The sequence below is a fragment of the Chelonia mydas genome, chromosome 5, assembly GCF_015237465.2.
Source record: "Chelonia mydas isolate rCheMyd1 chromosome 5, rCheMyd1.pri.v2, whole genome shotgun sequence".
NCBI classification, from domain to species: Eukaryota; Metazoa; Chordata; order Testudines; family Cheloniidae; genus Chelonia; species Chelonia mydas.
In genome coordinates this window covers 67,510,522-67,528,157 of record NC_051245.2, presented here as the reverse complement: position 1 = coordinate 67,528,157, position 17,636 = coordinate 67,510,522, and the positions used below count along the sequence as shown (strand labels likewise).

The 17,636-nt window shown below is 40.2% G+C and overlaps 1 protein-coding gene across 17 annotated transcripts in view; it reads right to left on the bottom strand.

The window, feature by feature from the left end:
- The window catches only part of FER (FER tyrosine kinase), a 427,220-nt gene that overhangs the window by 163,368 nt on the left and 246,216 nt on the right, over window positions 1–17,636 (bottom strand). The gene's annotated exons all lie outside the window — the stretch shown is intronic.

The following is a 17,636-nucleotide window of genomic DNA, read 5'->3' as shown; positions in this document are numbered from 1 at the left end:
ACTTTGTAAAAAGAACCAGTTTTTCTACAGATGAACTGGCCATGTGTTAGCATTTATTAAACCTACTGTGTGCAGTTTCACATATTTCTCAAGTAATATCCCGTAGTATAATAAAAAAACCAATCATCAATTATAGTGTCAGTACAGTACTGAAGACCAGTCATGCAAACATTCTATTACAAAACAGCATATGCATTAAATGGCTGCAAAAGCTGCTGACCGCACTGGGACACATTTGGATTGGTACAAACATGTTTTGTTGAAACATTTCCAGAGCTGTATTTTAATACTAATAGGTATGGTCACGTAGAGGAATTATTTATTTCTGTTTATTTCTTTAGATTCTTCCAGCATATGATACTCTAGGCACCATGCAAATACCATCAACAACAATATCTTATATGAAAATTTATCATCATCACATTTACACCACGGATCTGTCCATTACTAATGAAACAAACCCAAATCTAAACCAGTCTGTTGCCATCCCATCAATCCATTTTCTCCCTGACTCTCAGAGTAAAAGGTGGGTTTTGTGGCATGCCTGGTAAAATAGCAAATCTAGCCTTAATGCACCAACTGAAAGCAAATTCCAAAGTCAAGGACCCCCTTACCTATTTCCTCCCTCAAATAGAGAGGTCAAGTTTGAGCAGCAGCACTAATCATAGCTGCAACAGAGAAAGTAAGGTGGTCTTTCAAGTAAGCAAATCTCAAAATCTTCAGGGTTGCAAACATATTGACAACCAGTGCAGACTTCAGATTAGTGGTATAATGTGCTAATTTTTTGTATTGCACTCCTTAATAATCAAGTGGCTGCACTGAGCATTAACTTCAGTTTTATAATGGTCATACTGTGTAATCCATGTAGAACAGTCTAATCTAGAGGTGACAGCAACATCAATAACTGACCAGAATTAAACTGAATTGATTTAAATTCTTTCAGATTCTCTTTTTTCTGATATTTAGTGTTGATTTAAAGGCTCCTTTGTGCCACCAAGGTTAACCTAAAATTAAGAGCTTCAATGAATTGTAAATTCACCTTTAGTTGGTCATGGATTAATTGAGAACAAGTTCCGCTTTCTAAGAAGTTTTTGTTTTTTTTTTAAAACAAGTTTACTCCCAGCCAAAATCCAAAACCTGATCTGATTTTGCTAAATTCAAAAAGGTATACTGGCTGTATTACAATTTACAATCAATTTAGTAAACTTATTTAGCATTTCAAAGTGAATACTTTTTTTCACTTTTCTTAAATTAGATATATTTTTAAATCTGAACCTCTACATTTTCTCATCTGGACAGAGGGAAAAAATAGGAAGCTTCTCTTTTATCAAATGGATTGAGGGGGATAGTTAAAAATATTATTTCTCAATCTGCTGCAGACTTTCCCACCCTTTCTTTTGACTGTACTGTCCCCTTTGCTTCCATAAGTGTGGGGGGAGGGGGCGCGAAGGTAGGAGCCTGTAGCAGAGCAAATACAACCACTATTTTGCAGTCTGTTAAAGGCAAAAAGATATTAAAATAATTTTTATGGCTGAGACACAAACTAAGAAAAGAGAAGACATTTTAACACTTTCATCTGTATGTTACAACACAGACTGTTTTACTATTTTCTTGTACCTAACAGAGTGCTTTGCTTTTGTCGGTTTGCTTCATGTGCTTGACAACATTTAAGATCATCCTGAACATATTCTGTCTGTTTTCATTTCTCTCTTTTAATTTTGCAGCTGAGGTTTGTTTGTTTTAAGGTGATGGAGTATGTGAAAAATATTCAATTTTAGACTCTTTTGGACCGATCTGATTCCTAAGGAATTATCAGATTTGTTCTAATCAGATAGTAAAATCTCTTCTGTATTGATCAGTGATTGGGACATCATTTGGGGACCCCCATCAGAGAATCAGAGAAAGGTCGGGCTAGAAGGGACCTTGGGAGGTCAGTCTAGTCTCCCCACCCTCCACGAAGGCAGGACCAAGTATACCTTGACCATCCCTGTCCGGTGTTTGTCTAACCTGTCCTTAAAAACCTACAATGATGGGAATTTCACAACCTCCCTTAGAAGTCTATTTCATATCTTAACTACCCTTAAAGTTAGAAAGATTTTCCTAGTATTGAACCTAAACTTCTCTGACTGCAGATTAAGCACATTACTTCTTGTCCTACCTTCAATGGACATGCAGAACAACTGATTACTGACCTCTCTGTAACAGCCCTCAATGTATTTGAAGACTTATAAGGTCCCCCGTTAGTCTTCTTTTCTCAAGACTAAACATGCCCACTTTTTTTTTTTTTTTTTTTTTTAAAACCTTTCCTCATAGGTCAGGGTTTCTAAACCTTTTATCATTTTTGGTGTTCTCCCCTGTCCACATCTTCCTTGAAACATGGTACCCAAAACTGGGACACAATACTCCAGCTGAGACCTCAATAGAGTGGGACAATTACCTCCTGTGTCTTAGGGTACATCTACACTTCCAATATCGAGTAGAGTACAGACACTGCATGCCCAGCTAGCATAGGTATGCATAGCAGTATGGATGATGAGGCACTGCTTAGGCAAGCAATGTACAGACATGTCAGAACTGTAGATTATATACCCTACACAGCTCTCTATATACCCCAAAAGTGCCACGCACATCTATACTGCTATTTTAAGCAGTTTAATATTTCACTGCCGGAGCCTGTCCCTACTGCTGAGAAATGCTCTGGCAGCAAAAAAAGGCTCTGGCAGGAAAGAGGCAGTGGGGAAAAGGCTCTGACAAGGAGGAGGCAGCAGGAAAAGGAACAGCCAAAGCCTTTCCCTGCTGTGTGCCTTGTGCCAAAGCCTTTCACTGCCGCGTGTAGCTACACACTCCAGCATGGATGCAGCCTGCCTTTCACTGCCACATGTTGTTACGTGAACCCTACATGTTGTCGTAAACGTAGACACAGCCTTACATATGGCACTCCTGTTAATATACCCCAGAATATTAGCTTTTTCGCAACTGCATCAAATTGATGACTCTCAATTTGTGATCTACAATAGCCCCTAGATCATTTTCAATACTACTGCTTAGCCAGTTATTCTCCATTTTGTAAATGGGCATTTGATTTTTTTCTTCCCAAGAGTAATACTTTGCACTTGTCTTTACTGAATTTCATCTTGTTGATTTCAGATCAATTCTTCAATTTGCCACGGTCATTTTAAATTCCAATCCTGTCCTGAGAATGTCATGGGGGACTGTATCAAAAGACTTACTAAAAATCAAGATATATCAAGTCTACAGCTTCCCCACTATCCACTTGGCCAGTAACCCTGTTAAAGAAGGAAATTAGGCTGGTTTGGCATACTTTGTTCTTGACAAATCCATGCTGGCTCTTCTTAATAACTCTTATCCTCTAGGTGCTGACAAACTGATTGCTTAATAATTTGTTCCAGTATTTTCCAGATATCGAAGTTAGGCTGACTGGTCCAAAATTCCCCCCTTTGTTCCCATCATTTTATTGTGCGACCACTTCTTAAAAGGTAGAGATGTCCTTGTGGACTAGCTCCCCTCCAGTATGCTTGTGTTTGGTTCTTAAAATGTTTCATCTGTGGACCACAGTACATACATGGATCACAACTTGAGAACTACTGCATTACTTTATAAGGCAAAAATCCATAGATGTTATGTAATGCATTTATGCCTAAAATCGTAGGTCAAAATTTATCTTGCACTGCAAGACTAGCTGAAGGTTGTGGGTAGAGCTTTGAAGAGTACATCATGTTTTCCCCCCCTTGTTTAGCCCCTGATTGATTACCATAAAGCACACTTAAATTCGTGAACAAATTTGTGTACTTTAGCTCCTCAAGCTAACTGGGAACATCAAAGCAGCAAACTTCTACACCTTTGGCAGAGGGGACAGATAGGAGGAGAGGTCCTGTGTGCAGAAAGAACCAGCGCTAATTGTGCTTTATTAGTGTTAATTACAGGATACAAGTGCATTCTTGGTGACTACTGTCTTCCTACAGGGAAGAGAAATATTTTGTATCTCACTGCCACTTCCTTCAACCACCTAATTTTACTCCAGAGGCTCTGTGTGGTCCAGTGGTTACAACAGAAGCCTTGGAGCCCAGAAGAACTGGTTGCCCTAAGCAAGAAGATTGTATAGGAGATTGAGTGCAGCTCAAATTAAAAAGCATCCCACTCATTTATTAATTTTCTGTGCTTGGACAGATGGAAAAAACCTTTGGTACAAATCTCTGCCTGTTTCAAACTGATAAACAGACCCTGCAGATGTGATAATATTGCTGCTGCTCTTAAATTTTGGCATTAGATAATTTGACAGCTGAAGAAAAAAGTAATCTAGGTATGATCCATCTGATAAAGACATTCAAGGGGAAATGTTTGTGCAAACTTTATTTTTGCTTTGAAGATCTTTTGTGCTATCACAACTTCAAAATTGTGTACTACTGAAGTTCATTTCATGCAGCCATCCTTTATGAAAAGGAAATAAATTAAGTCTTAAACTGAAAGACGTTATTGTGCTAAATTTGGAACTTCCCATACTAAAATAACAAAACAAAAATTTTTTTGACTTACATATACAACTACTTTGGCAAATAATGAGACGTGATATCGAAGTTTTACAAAAACACACTTCTATCCCTTCCCTCCCACTCTAAGATGTTCATGTCAGCAATTGCTAGAATACACCAAATAATTTGTTGCTGCAGAAATCACATACAGTATACTACAAAGACAATTGTGTATAAATGTTGAGAAGCTAATGAAAAACAAATGATATTATAGGAAGAGTCTGTCACACAACACACTCTCTTATAAATCATTAAATGCCTAACAGTTCATAGCAAAGTTGTAAATAAATGATTTACTGATTTTAATGGTCTGCTTAAAAAATGCAAACATTTATTCCAGTTCCTATAGTATGCTTGATTAGGTTCTTCTTGGCTAAAATTGCATCATGTGACCCTTTATATCATGAAGAGTTTCTTAGGAAAAAAAAATAAAGATTTAAAGAAACAAAATCAGGAAACATCAGTATACATTGAAAGACATGGTGGGCTTTCAAAAAAACAAAGCAGCCTACACTGCTTACATGTCCTGTTTAAAAAAAATGCACCCGAAGAAAGATTTACATCACTTTTATTAAATAAACAAATGGCTAGAAAAAATATATTAACTTTATCTGAAAGGTGATATAATTTTATCTGATTGTAAAAGAACATTTTAGCCTCGGACATCATTTCAGTCTTGATAATTTCACCACCCTTCAAGCAATATGTCATTGGCCTCAAAAATTAATCTCTATTTAAAAAGTTTATAAAAATATGAATATATATAACAGATACAGCAAGTAAATATATTTTTCAGTTACAGCAAACAGGAAATACTCCACTCAATATGCTGACTATGCTTCCACATAAGGGTAATGGATGAATTCTTTAGTTGAAATAAAAGACCGAGTAGAGATTATGCTATATTAAAAATGCAGACATATATCTGTTATCTCAAAAATAAAATTTTAGAGAAAACTGCACTCAGAAAACTCAGTGTGGGCTATTAGAATGCTTAAATCACATATGAAGGCAGGTGATTTCTCCCAGAATCCAGTTTTACAGGGAGAGCTGGTTGTGACTCATGTATTTAGGCAGACTAACACTTTCCATTATACAGGATTTTTGCAACCCTCTTTTACAAAGCTATAACACTTACACTATTTTTTTGAAATTCAGGTTTTTGAAATTCAGCATGGGGAAAGACCTGGGGCAAAAGAAGTTCCTTTGCTTTGCTCCAGGATAGTCTATTCAGGTTTAGTTCATATATAAAAATTGCCATTTCTCCTTTCTCACTTGCATTCTTCAGAAAGATTTTGCTAACATGACCAAATAATAACTGAACATAACATTCCCTCAGCCATCCCTGCCCCTAGCAAACAGCCTCAATGGCCCATCCCCCATTTTGGGGCAATACATAGGATTGGAGTTTCCCCAACTCCCATGGAGGGGAAGAAGGCTGGGCCAGGCTTCCCTCAGCCACACTCTGGACCCACCAGTCTATTACCCATTGCATTGGGATAAAAGCCTTCTCCTGCTGCCAGTTAATGTAACTAGTCTGTAGTTCAAGTGGTAGTAGTCTATGTTGCTGGTGATGCATGATGAGGGGAGAGAGTTATTGCAGTTGTAAGTAACAGAATTTGATTTTATCTTTTTCTTTAAAAAATGGAAATTACAAAATATGCATTTGAAAGAGTGTAATTTAGGTTACACAGTAAAGGAAATGCCTGTGCAACTTTAATTCTGTCCGCTTACACTTTTGCATTAAGATACAGTCTTTAATTACATTATCACATCCTATTTTTTCCCAGAGAGCCCCTGCCTTATTCAGAGTGCAGGATGAATGCACACTGAGGCAGAATTAAAGTTGCACAGAGACCCTTATATCTGGCATTTCCTAACTTTCAGTTATTTGACTGTGCAACCTAAATAACGTTCCTTTAATGTAATTTTTGAAGGCTTTTTTTATATATGTCTTTATCAAGGGATCCACTCAGAGAGGTGATAAGTGCCCACAACTCCTAAAGAAATAACGGGGAGCTGTGGCATCAAGACACCTGGCAGGAGACATTCAGTTCTTCACAGGACTGGGCCCAAATGCATATTTACAGTATTTATTTTTGTTTGCAGTTAAAAATAAAATAAAATAACTAGGACTATTAAACAGAATAAAATGTCCAAGTATCAGAGCTGATCAAATACATCAATAAATATTTTTGCCATAAATAATAGCAGAGTTCACAATTATTCATTAGGTCATTAATCATTGTTTGCAAATATCTGGGCAGCTGCTGAAAATCATGAAAATGTTTGTGAATCCTGAACGTTTCAAGAATTTTAGGACAAATGATTATTTGTCTGAAAATTTATATTAATTACATTGACAGAGCCATGGCACGCACACAATTGCTCTGTGCTCATACTGTCAATGGCTGTAGCCAGTAATATCAGTCTTTTGCTTTCATGAGCATGCATTTCTCTAAAACATAAATATCTTAACTATCTTATGGACCAATCTCAGCACCTACAAAAGAAAATGTTCTCAAAAAGTGTTCTGTTGGTAATATAAAAACCTAGTTTCCCTATAGGACTTGTGCCTCTGATTACAGGATTAGAAGCTAGTGTTTGTTTTGTATTTATTCAAATCTACAGAATAGCTATCCATGATTGTCTTACTATGCAATAAAATAATCTGGCTAAAATTTGTGCATTTGACTGGCACTCAAGCATTAGTCAAAATACTACAGAGCTTTAATCTTAAATTCTAAATGATAAAAGTTGATGCTTATGAAACAATGATCTTTACAAGATATTGCGGCAAGGCACCTCCTTCGTCTCGCCAGACTTAGCACTTCCCCTCTGGCGGTGGTGGGCCTGGGGTAAATCAGTCTCACTCTGGGCAGTGTTTGCCTTCCCCCTTCTGTGCTCCTTCGGTTGTATTTTCAGGGTAGGTCTCAGGGGTGATCCTCCATCAAAAAGGAAACAGTCTCACAAACACAAAAAGAAAGGGGGATACCTTTCCCTGCCGCCTCGCAGAGGCAGGGTGTTGTCCTGTTGTTTGTCCCGGGGTGTTAGTCCTTTCCCTAGCAGACATTTAGGTTTGGCTGTTTCCCTTATGGAAGGAGCACAGCTTCTCACCCTGGAGAAGCTTATTTCCCTGCTGTCACCAGCTTGGCAGCAGCTTGTCTCTCTCGCTCCCCCACTTTTCTCTCACCAGAAGAGGGGTTTTAAAAGGTTTCAGGCATCCCTTAATTGGATTCAGGTATCCCTAATTGACCTCAGGTAACCCCTTCTCAGCTTGCAGGAAAAAGGGTCTTTAATATGCTAGGGCTGACATATTGGCCTTCCAGAACCCTCTTGCAGCTGTCCGGCCTGACTTTGTCACAATATTATAAACTTCATCTCCCACAGTTTAAATATACTGCCCTACTCAAATGTATTTCATGCAGACCAATTACAGAACCCTACTGATACACTGAAGATACTCATTTACTTTGTTATTTCAATTACATTTTGGAGATTTTTTTTATCTCTGTGTAACCACCATACTAATACACAAGCCATGTGATTTTTTCCATTCTTTGAAGAAAAAGCCTTTCTAAAATATTCCTATATATTATGAATTCCATTAACTTCTACATAAGTCAGCAGTTTCATCACAGATACGACGCTCAAAATTTGTTTTTAACTAACACACTATAGGCTTATTGGGCCAAAACCTCAGAGGTTTTCCCTTGGAATTCATATTTTGTTCTGCCATTTTGTATTAATAATTACATTTTTCACGCATAGGTGCTCAGAAATACCTCAATTAACGCTAGAGAATAACAACATATCCCACTTCTTGTTATTGTGTAATGTTAATGGTCTCTATCCAATACGCACAGGCTCAAGTCACGTTTTCAGATGAGTCTCAGAACTAGATCTGACCCATGACCTTCCAGACCATTTCAGGTGAAGACAGCTGCCGATTTTTATACATGAAATTATTTTATCATCAAATATTTTCTCTCTCTTCAGTGGGAATACCATAGCCACATAAACGTCAGAAAGTGACCCAGAGACACAATGCAGCATATGCCCCACAACCCCATGTAGCCAGTGAGCTCTGCCGTCAAACACATAAAGGGCAGGGTGGAGTCTTGGTTCCATTTATTTTGTGCTCCTTTTGGCAGGCTGCTCCTGTGGGAAGCAACTCACTAGCAGGTCCTGAGCTCTCCTGAGCAGAAGAGTTGCAATTCCCTTTGGTGGGGGGGTGGGGTTGGGGTAGGGGAGAAGGTAAGAGGGAGGAATATGCTTCACTATGTAATTAGAGGGGTTGCTTATTCCCTCTTTCCCCACTGTTTTGTCACATAAGGATGGCCATGATTTAGTCCCCAGGAAACTAGCACTAAAGAAATTGTAGGAAAAAGGAAAAACTGGTTTCTAGAATTATTTTGTTATATGCAATACTACAGGGCCACACACTTGGTTGCTTCTATAGGCTGCGTGCATTGCACACACTAGGGACTTCTTCAGTTACTCCATTCACCTCCACAAGCTCCCCATCTGCCATCCTCCCATCCACCTCTGAATGCCCCCCCATTCTCCCCTTTTCCTCCACCATCCCATGTCTTCATCCCCCTAACATTGTCTCCCATTCTCCCACCATGCCAGGAGCTCTCTGTGTCCCCCTCATAACCCCATACCTCAACATGACAGGAGCTCTAGGTACCCCCTCCCCATACCTCTCTCTACTATGTGCCAGGGGATGTATGTGTTCCCCATGCCCCCCATATCATTGTCCTCCATTCTCTACTCCCATGTCAGGGTCTGTGTGTGCCCCTCATTTCCCCCTCCCAGAACACCAGGGTCTCCCAATTCCCCTCCCACCAATGCCAGGGGCTTTCTGTTCCCTCCCATTCCCCTCCACCATTATTATTTCCTTTCTTTCTGTCTGGGAGATAAGTCATTCAGGGTGTCAACATTTTAAACTATCAGGAGAATGGACAGAGCTGAGAGGGAATTGTTATTGTGCTGGAAGGGGTTAATGGATGCTGTGGACTGACTGCTCCATCTACAGACAATTACAGATCTAGCTGAAGCTGCTGGGTCTGTTAACCAGATGGAAGTGGCTACATGTGTCCCCCTTATGTCCCTTTCTGTTTTTTTTATTTTCACCAAAATAAATAGCCTTCTGTCCACTGAAGTCTAGAACATCGAGTTCAGAGTAAGGCCTTGCTTTGCTCACCCAATAAATCTAAGGCAAAAAGGAAAATATGATGGCTTCTTGGAAAAGAAAATTTTGAAGTATTTAACTTAATGAGCTTCTGAATTAAAAATAAAATATTGCAAGAGGCAAAAAAAAACAACCCCAAAACAACAAAAACTAAAACCAAAGTTAAGGGATTTTTACCTATTACTTTCCCAAGATTTAATCCTTCAATGAATGACACTTTGAAAATATTGACAAGACGACGACATTTCAAAGGCTTGTCTATGAAGAAGAAATCTGATGTACAATCATTCAGAGGAATAATTAAACAAAATGGCACTATAAGCTGCAATCAAATGATCTGTCAGACGATGTATTACCACTATTAATATTAGTGCATTAATCACTACCTGTATTTTTCCTTTTAATGCAAGCTTTCAGTCAGCCTGCTTTATTATATACGAGTTTAACACATATGTTCCATTCAAAATCTCAGTACTAGCAGATTTTTCAGAGACAAAGGACTATTCAAAATTTGATCAGCTTTGTCAGTGAAGTTCTCATGGCTGCTTTAGAAAAAATTTCTTTATTGATAAGTATATGCAGATTGTCTTGCTTTGTTAGAATCGGTTTCACAAGCAGTCAGTAATTGAACACTTGTTTAAATGGTCTATAAATTAGTCCAAGTCATCTTGAATAAGATTATGTCTATTTATGAAGGATTTGTTTTTATCAGCACATACACATTTCATTCCCTTTGGGTACATAAACTGTGTTTGTCTAGTTTTTCCTTCCACAGAAAATGTTAACTGTTCTGATTCTTTAAAGCAGGTCTGCTGTGCTTGGTGGTACAGTAATTTCTTTTCCTCATTTCAAAGGGCTACCTTTTAAGTACAAAGAGCTTCAAAAATAACTAATTACATATTCACAAATGCAAGGCTTCAGAGAGATTTATCTTTGGAATCAGTTTCATTCCTTCTCACCTGGTAAGTCGTAACTGTTTTACAGGTTTTTTGTTTTTAAACTACTACATAATTATAGTACACTATAACAACAGGACACTAATCCAGCCCCCAAATTGACCCTGACAACTTCTTATTCAAAGAGAAAATTACCCCTCTGGTAGTAGCCAGACATCATGCTAGTTCGGGCATTTTGAATTGTCCTAGATCGCTCCTTCTCCACTGTCACAGATATATGGCAACATGACTCAGTGAGCCACAGACAAACGAAATGACCTAAAGTCCTGAGTAGATTCCCCCTGGCTGACAGCTATTCTTGTCATCTCCATTTTAATTTTCCTCTATATATCCAAGCACTCAGTGCTAGGATAAAGGGATTTTTTTTTTTAACCAAGATTCAAAAGTTAGTCAAAAAGGAATTTATTAATTCAAACCTATTTTAGGGGCTGGGAGAGGGTCATTCCCTATCAATCTTTATATTACACAGTCCTTTGTTTATTTAAAAGTGCTTGACTATAAACAGAAATGAAATCCTGAGCTATTACAGTATAAGTGGCTACTCCTGAACTCTTGCAAATTCTAGTCCAGAGGTCATGGAATTCTCTCTCAACACTGTTTTTTCCCATCAGGATGTGAAACATGGAGGTGAGCAGAGAAATAAAAGTGATGTACTAAGCAAGGCAGATTTTTTCTTTTCTTTAGTGTTGAAAAGGGCATGGGAGATCAGGGAAGTTCATATATAAATATTAATATTACATAATATATGGTGAAGGTATGGTACAGCTTGCAACCTATTCTTGGAACAATATCTCTCTTTTTGTACCACAAGGGTTTTGCCTTTTCTCCTTCAAATATTTCCTGAAAATCCACTTTGTCCGCCCTGTTTTTCATAGTTAATTTACTACAATGCTGCTGGCTTTTACTCTCCATCTTCCTTTCATTTAAGTAAACAACTTTTTTTTCTTCGACCATTCCTTCCCATTACACGTTAAAATGGACTGGGTAGTAAGGGCCCCCACCCATGTACCACAAGACCAGGTGCCCTGCTGGAGGTTTCCACTATTTACCGTTTTTTTTTCTCTCTCTCTTTTTCAACCTACCAGCACTTAAATGGATCCATGCTGGAGGGAGTAGCTAGCTCAGAGGTGGGCAAACTACAGCCCATGGGACTGTCCTGCCTGGCCCTTAAGCTCCTGGCCGGGGAGGCTAGCCCCCGGCCCCTCCCCCACTGTCTCCCCTCCCCCACAGCCACGCTGGCAGCGCAGCTGGTTCCAGCTGGGCTGAGAGCTCCTTCTGCTCTGATCTGCATGGTAAGGGGGCAGGGAGTTGAATAAGGGGCAGGAGGTCCCGGGGGGGCAGTTGGATGAGCGGCAGGAGTGTGGATAGGGGTCTGGGGGGGCAGTCAGGGGACAGGGAGCAGGGGTACGGTTTGGGGTGTGGGGTCCCTGGAGGGGGCGGTCAGGGGACAAGGAGCGGGGGGGCAGGGTTTGGATGGGTCAGAGGTTCTGAGAGGGGCAGCGAGGGGGCAGAGGCCAGACTGTCTGGGGAGGCACAGCCTTCCCTACCCAGCCCTCCACACAGTTTCGCATCCCGATGTGGCCCTTGGGCCAAAAAGTTTGCCCATCCCTGAGCTAGCTGAAGGCTCTGTTCCCCCTGCATGCTTCCACAGGAACACGAATGAGGAGAACTAAGCAGAAAAGTGGCGATATAATCTCCTCACACATGCTGTGCCTGCGACTGGATGCTCCAAGAGAACTAAAAGAAGGCAGGTGGGGCTTAAGAGGATATAACAGCTATTCTCTCTGGTCCTGGCAGGGACCTCCTCAAAACTGCTCTTTTTCTCCTCTTCCCACCAGCACCTGCAGCTACTCCACTCACCCTCTCCCCACCTCAGAGTAGCCATCCAGGGATTACAGTGCACCTCAGATGTAGCACCTTATTTTTGTTGTTACGTATACATTAGGATTCTAGCAAATTCTGGTATTATGACTCTGATCCCAAGAAAATTTGGAGTGACTCATTTAACTTAGTCATTTGGTATTACTCCACAACACACACATACTTGAATGGACATTTCTATAATACATAGGCAAAACACAGTGTGTTAAAGATGACAAGTCTGCTTCTGGCTTTGTCACTGCATACTTTCTAAAATATATCACTATCCTTGTACAGACTGTTGAAGTACACTGATTTTATAAGATGCTGAATGCACCCATGTGTGTTCATAAATCACAGTGCAAAAGCTCAAGCCAAGATTTTCAAAAATAAATACCCAAATTTAGGCTCCTAAATCCATATTTTGTAACATAAGTTGCCTGATCTTCAAAACATAAGTATTTACTTAGGAGCCTAACTTTAAACACCCATTTTTTTTTTTAAATCTTGGCCTTCATCTTTACCTCACTCTGTTTTGCCTAATTATTACCGCACCCAAGGTGAAGAACTGTCCACTAAGAATGTGGGAAAAGAACTTCCCTTTTGTCTCAAGAGGCATACAGCCTGGTCCTTCAAGGGCTATGCTGCGTGTCTTACTCTCCCGACTGAAACTAATGGGGTGAAGAGTGTTTGGCTGATGACAGGATTGGGCCAGAGTAAATTACTGAGTCACTTAAACTGCAGGTGATCACTTTACAATATACCATTGGTCAAGGTCAGTGGCTGAAGAAGAAATTTTTGCCTGGATGCCCAAAACTCACTAGGAATAATTAACTGCTCTGGGGAAGACACCATAGCACCCACTAAACAAACTGTACTCAGTGCTTTTTTGAAGAATGATCACTAATTATTAAAATGGACTTCCACTGGGAGTTCATCATTCCAAATTCTCAGGGCCACCATCAAAAATTTATACTTGCCTCGCTACTTACGGCAAACTGGAAGTTCTAGCAACAGATGGTGTGTCAGCAACTAACAGGAAGAGACATATTTACTGTAACACTGGCAGGACAAAACTTGAAGTTTAGTTTTTCAATGTAATGTACTAAAAGCCACTATTTAAATGCTGAATTTTGAAAATGAAGCTGGAGTACTTGTGGCACCTTAGAGACTAACAAATTTATTGGAGCATAAGCTTTCGTGGGCTACAGCCCACTTCATCGGATGCATAGAATGGAACATATAGTAAGATAGATAGATATATACATACAGATAAGTTGGAAGTTACCATACAAACTGTGTGAGGCTAATTAGTTAAGATGAGCTATTATCAGCAGGAGAAAAAAACTTTTGTAGTGATAAACAGGAGAGCCCATTTAGATGGTTGACAAGAAGGTGTGAGGATACGTAACTTAAGGAAATAGATTCAATATGTGTAATGACCGAGCCACTCCCAGTCTCTACTCAAACCCAAGTTAATGGTATCTAGTTTGCATATTAATTCAAGCTCAGCAGTTTCTCGTTGGAGTCTGTTTTTGAAGCTTTTCTGTTGCAAAATTGCCACCCTTAAAACTTTTACTGAGCGGCCAGAGAGATTGAAGTGTTCTCCTACCAGTTTTTGAATGTTATAATTCTTGACGTCTGATTTGGGTCTATTTATTCTTTTATGTAGAGACTGTCCGGTTTGATTAATGTACATGGCAGAGGGGCATTGCTGGCACATGACGACATATATCACATTAATAGATGTGCAGGTCAACGAGCCCCTGATTGCGTGGCTGATGTGATTAGGCCCTATGATGGTGTCCGCTGAATAGATATGTGGACACAGTTGGCAACGGGCTTTGTTGCAAGGATAGGTTCCTGGGTTATTGTTTTTGTTGTGTGGTTGCTGGTGAGTATTTGCTTCAGGTTGGGGGGCTGTCTGTAAGCAAGGACTGGCCTGTCTCCCAAGATCTGTGAGAGTGATGGGTTGTCCTTCAGGATAGGTTGTAGATCCTTGATGATGCGCTGGAGAGGTTTTAGTTGGGGGCTGAAGGTGATGGCTAGTGGCGTTCTGTTATTTTCTTTGTTGGGCCTGTCCTGTAGTAGGTAACTTCTGGGTACTCTTCTGGCTCTGTCAATCTATTTTCCCATGTTTATTCCCCCTCCACACCCCATCCCTCACCCCCCCCCCCCCCCCACACACACACACAGTTCCTCCTACATTCTTGTCAACTGCTGGAAATGGACCACCTTGATTATCACTACAAAAGGTTTTTCTTCTCTCCTGCTGGTAATAGCTCACCTTACCTGATCACTCTTGTTACAGTGTGTATGGTAACACCCATTGTTTCATGTTCTCTGTGTATATAAAATCTGCCCACTGTATTTTTCACTGCATGCATCCGATGAAGTGAGCTGTAGCTCACGAAAGCTTATGCTCAAATAAATTTGTTAGTCTCTAAGGTGCCACAAGTACTCCTTTTCTTTTTCCAAGAAGTGTCCATTACAGTATTCATGTGCCCCCTCCTACCACTTCCCTCAGCACTTCCAAATGTTCTGAGGGTGAGACTATACAAAGGGGCGGAGAGCCCTCTACCACCTAATTTCCTTCCACTGCAAACCCACAGACCCTGTCTTTATGAAAAGACGTAAATGGGAAGTAATTCACTCACCCTTCTGGCTGACATAATGTCAATAATGAAGGCTGTTTTAAGAGATTAAAAATACAAAGAACACTCAACCAAGGTTTCAAAGGGTGGTTTCACAAGTGTACATTGTGACACTGCACCCCATAATGCTTTATAGAAATATGCTTATGAGTGTAAATAGGACATAACTGGAATATGTTTTATGCTAGATATGCCATGTAACATATGTTTGCAAAGGTTACGTTCTTCTGCATGTATTCATCCTGTTCGTATGCATGTATCATTTTCATGTCTGAAGTTATGATCGTTGGCTCTATGCTTGTGTTTAAAGTGTTTGCTGTAGAAAGCACGTAAGGCAGATTTGGTCAACGTAGTGTGAAGGGGTTATTCAAGTAATTGGGAGTACTTGGCTAACAATGGATCTTGACAGATGCCAATCCACATCTGAGCTTTCCTGGGAACATCCTGTAGAAAACAGAGTCATGCGTAGACATGTGACTTGCCCATGTGACTCCAGAACTCCATTTTGTAGCTGGATTCTACACAGGGGGAGAGAGGGGTTTCCACCCACAAAAGAGAGACTATATATGCCCCTGGGAAAACCTCTCCATATTCGTCTTCAGCTGGCTCAACAGATAGCTTCTCCACCCCAAGGAGATGCCTGAAAGAAACTGGAACAAAGGACAGTAACTACATGGGTGAAAGTGATTGCTGGACCCAGACTAGGAGGAGGCTAGTCTGTCAAAGCAGCTTATTGGAACATCTCTGGGGGTCAGATTTACCTGTATTTAGTTTCCTACTGTATTAGGCATAGACTTTTGTGTTTTATTTTATTTTGCTTGGCAATTCATTTTCTTCTGTCTGTTATTACTTGGAACCACTTAAATCCTACTTAGATCCAGACACAAAGGAATATGTATAAAGACCCTGCTGGACAGCAGGAGCAGATCCATAAACCCCTGCTGACATGGCCAATCAAAATTATCTTTGCCCTGTCCTGACACATCTTCCTTGCCACTTTCTGGGTCAATGGGAAGGGTGGGGGGAAACAAACATACAGAAGTCCCCTTCCCCAGTGCAGAATGAAAGCAACTGATGTCGTGCTCTTGAACAGAAGATAAGACGCTTTCTGATGAGCTTTGTAGTGAACAAGTCCACATCTGGTTGACACCAGCTGGAAAAGAGGCTCTCAATCAACTGATCCTTCAGGGACCATTTGTGCATTTGAGAAGTGTCCCTGTAGAGACTATCTGCGATCACATTGCTCTCTCCTGCTAAACATAGGGCCACAGGGTGAATATCATGGAGAATGCACTAGTCTAATAATCTGATCACTTCTGCACATAACTGAGTGGCATAAACACTCCTCTTTGTTGACGTAATACATAGCGCATGTATGGTCCATTACTACTTGAACAACCATCCTGTGTTTGAGGAGAAATGACTTGAAGGCCAGATGAATGACTTAACACCAGCAAATTGATGTGCAAGACTCTCCCTTGAGAAGCCCAGTGACCTCAAACCGTAAGATGACTCAGATGTGCCCTTCCCACCAACATTGTTTCATGCATCTGAAGTTTCAATCCCCCTTTACCATTGGTGACGGTACTAGATACCCTGAGAACATTTTCTTTTACTGACCACCATGTCAGTAAGTTCCGAATGTCTCAAGGCATGCTCATATTTGAAGATTGTCCAGATTTGACCTATAGACTTGAGCTATCCAGTATTACACTGGCCTCATTCTGAGACATTCAAATAGATTCACATAAGAAGTAGCTGCCATGAAACCTAGAAAGAAAATTACTTTCCGAGTCTGACATCTTAAATCTCCTGACCCCGCACGTGTCCTGAAACCTCCTCAATAGCCCCTATCAGAAGAAATTTCTACACTTCTGAAAGTAGAATAGCCTTGTGAGAAGGTTCCCTGAAAAGGAAAGGGTAGGGGGAATTGAAAGGGGGTAGTTGCACAAACTGAATGGCAACGCCCTTCTCTATAATTTCTAGGACCCATTGGTCCAGGGAAATAAACCCCCGCTTGCTGATAAAACAGGCTAGCCTTTCTTGGGGGGAAAAAAAAAAAAAAGGAAAGAAAGGATCCTCACCGATTGCTTCTCAACTCTTGATCTTCACATCAAATCTAAGGCTTAATGTTGGACAAATATGATGGAGGGTTCAGCTTGATTAGCTTCAGGCCACAATTTTACAGATCTCTTCTTGTATCAGCTCTGAAAAGGTGTAGCCTGCTGATGCTGCTGTTGACATCTTTGATTTGATGAAAAATAAGCCAAGGAAGACTGCAGATAATATATCTGATAACAGAAAGAAGTATAAGGTCTCTTCCTAGAAAAAGGAAGCCCTGAGAGCCAGCCATCTATCTCATCAGTCTTTTCATTTAAAAGACCATCCCCCCCAAATGAGATATCTTCCACTTTCAGTC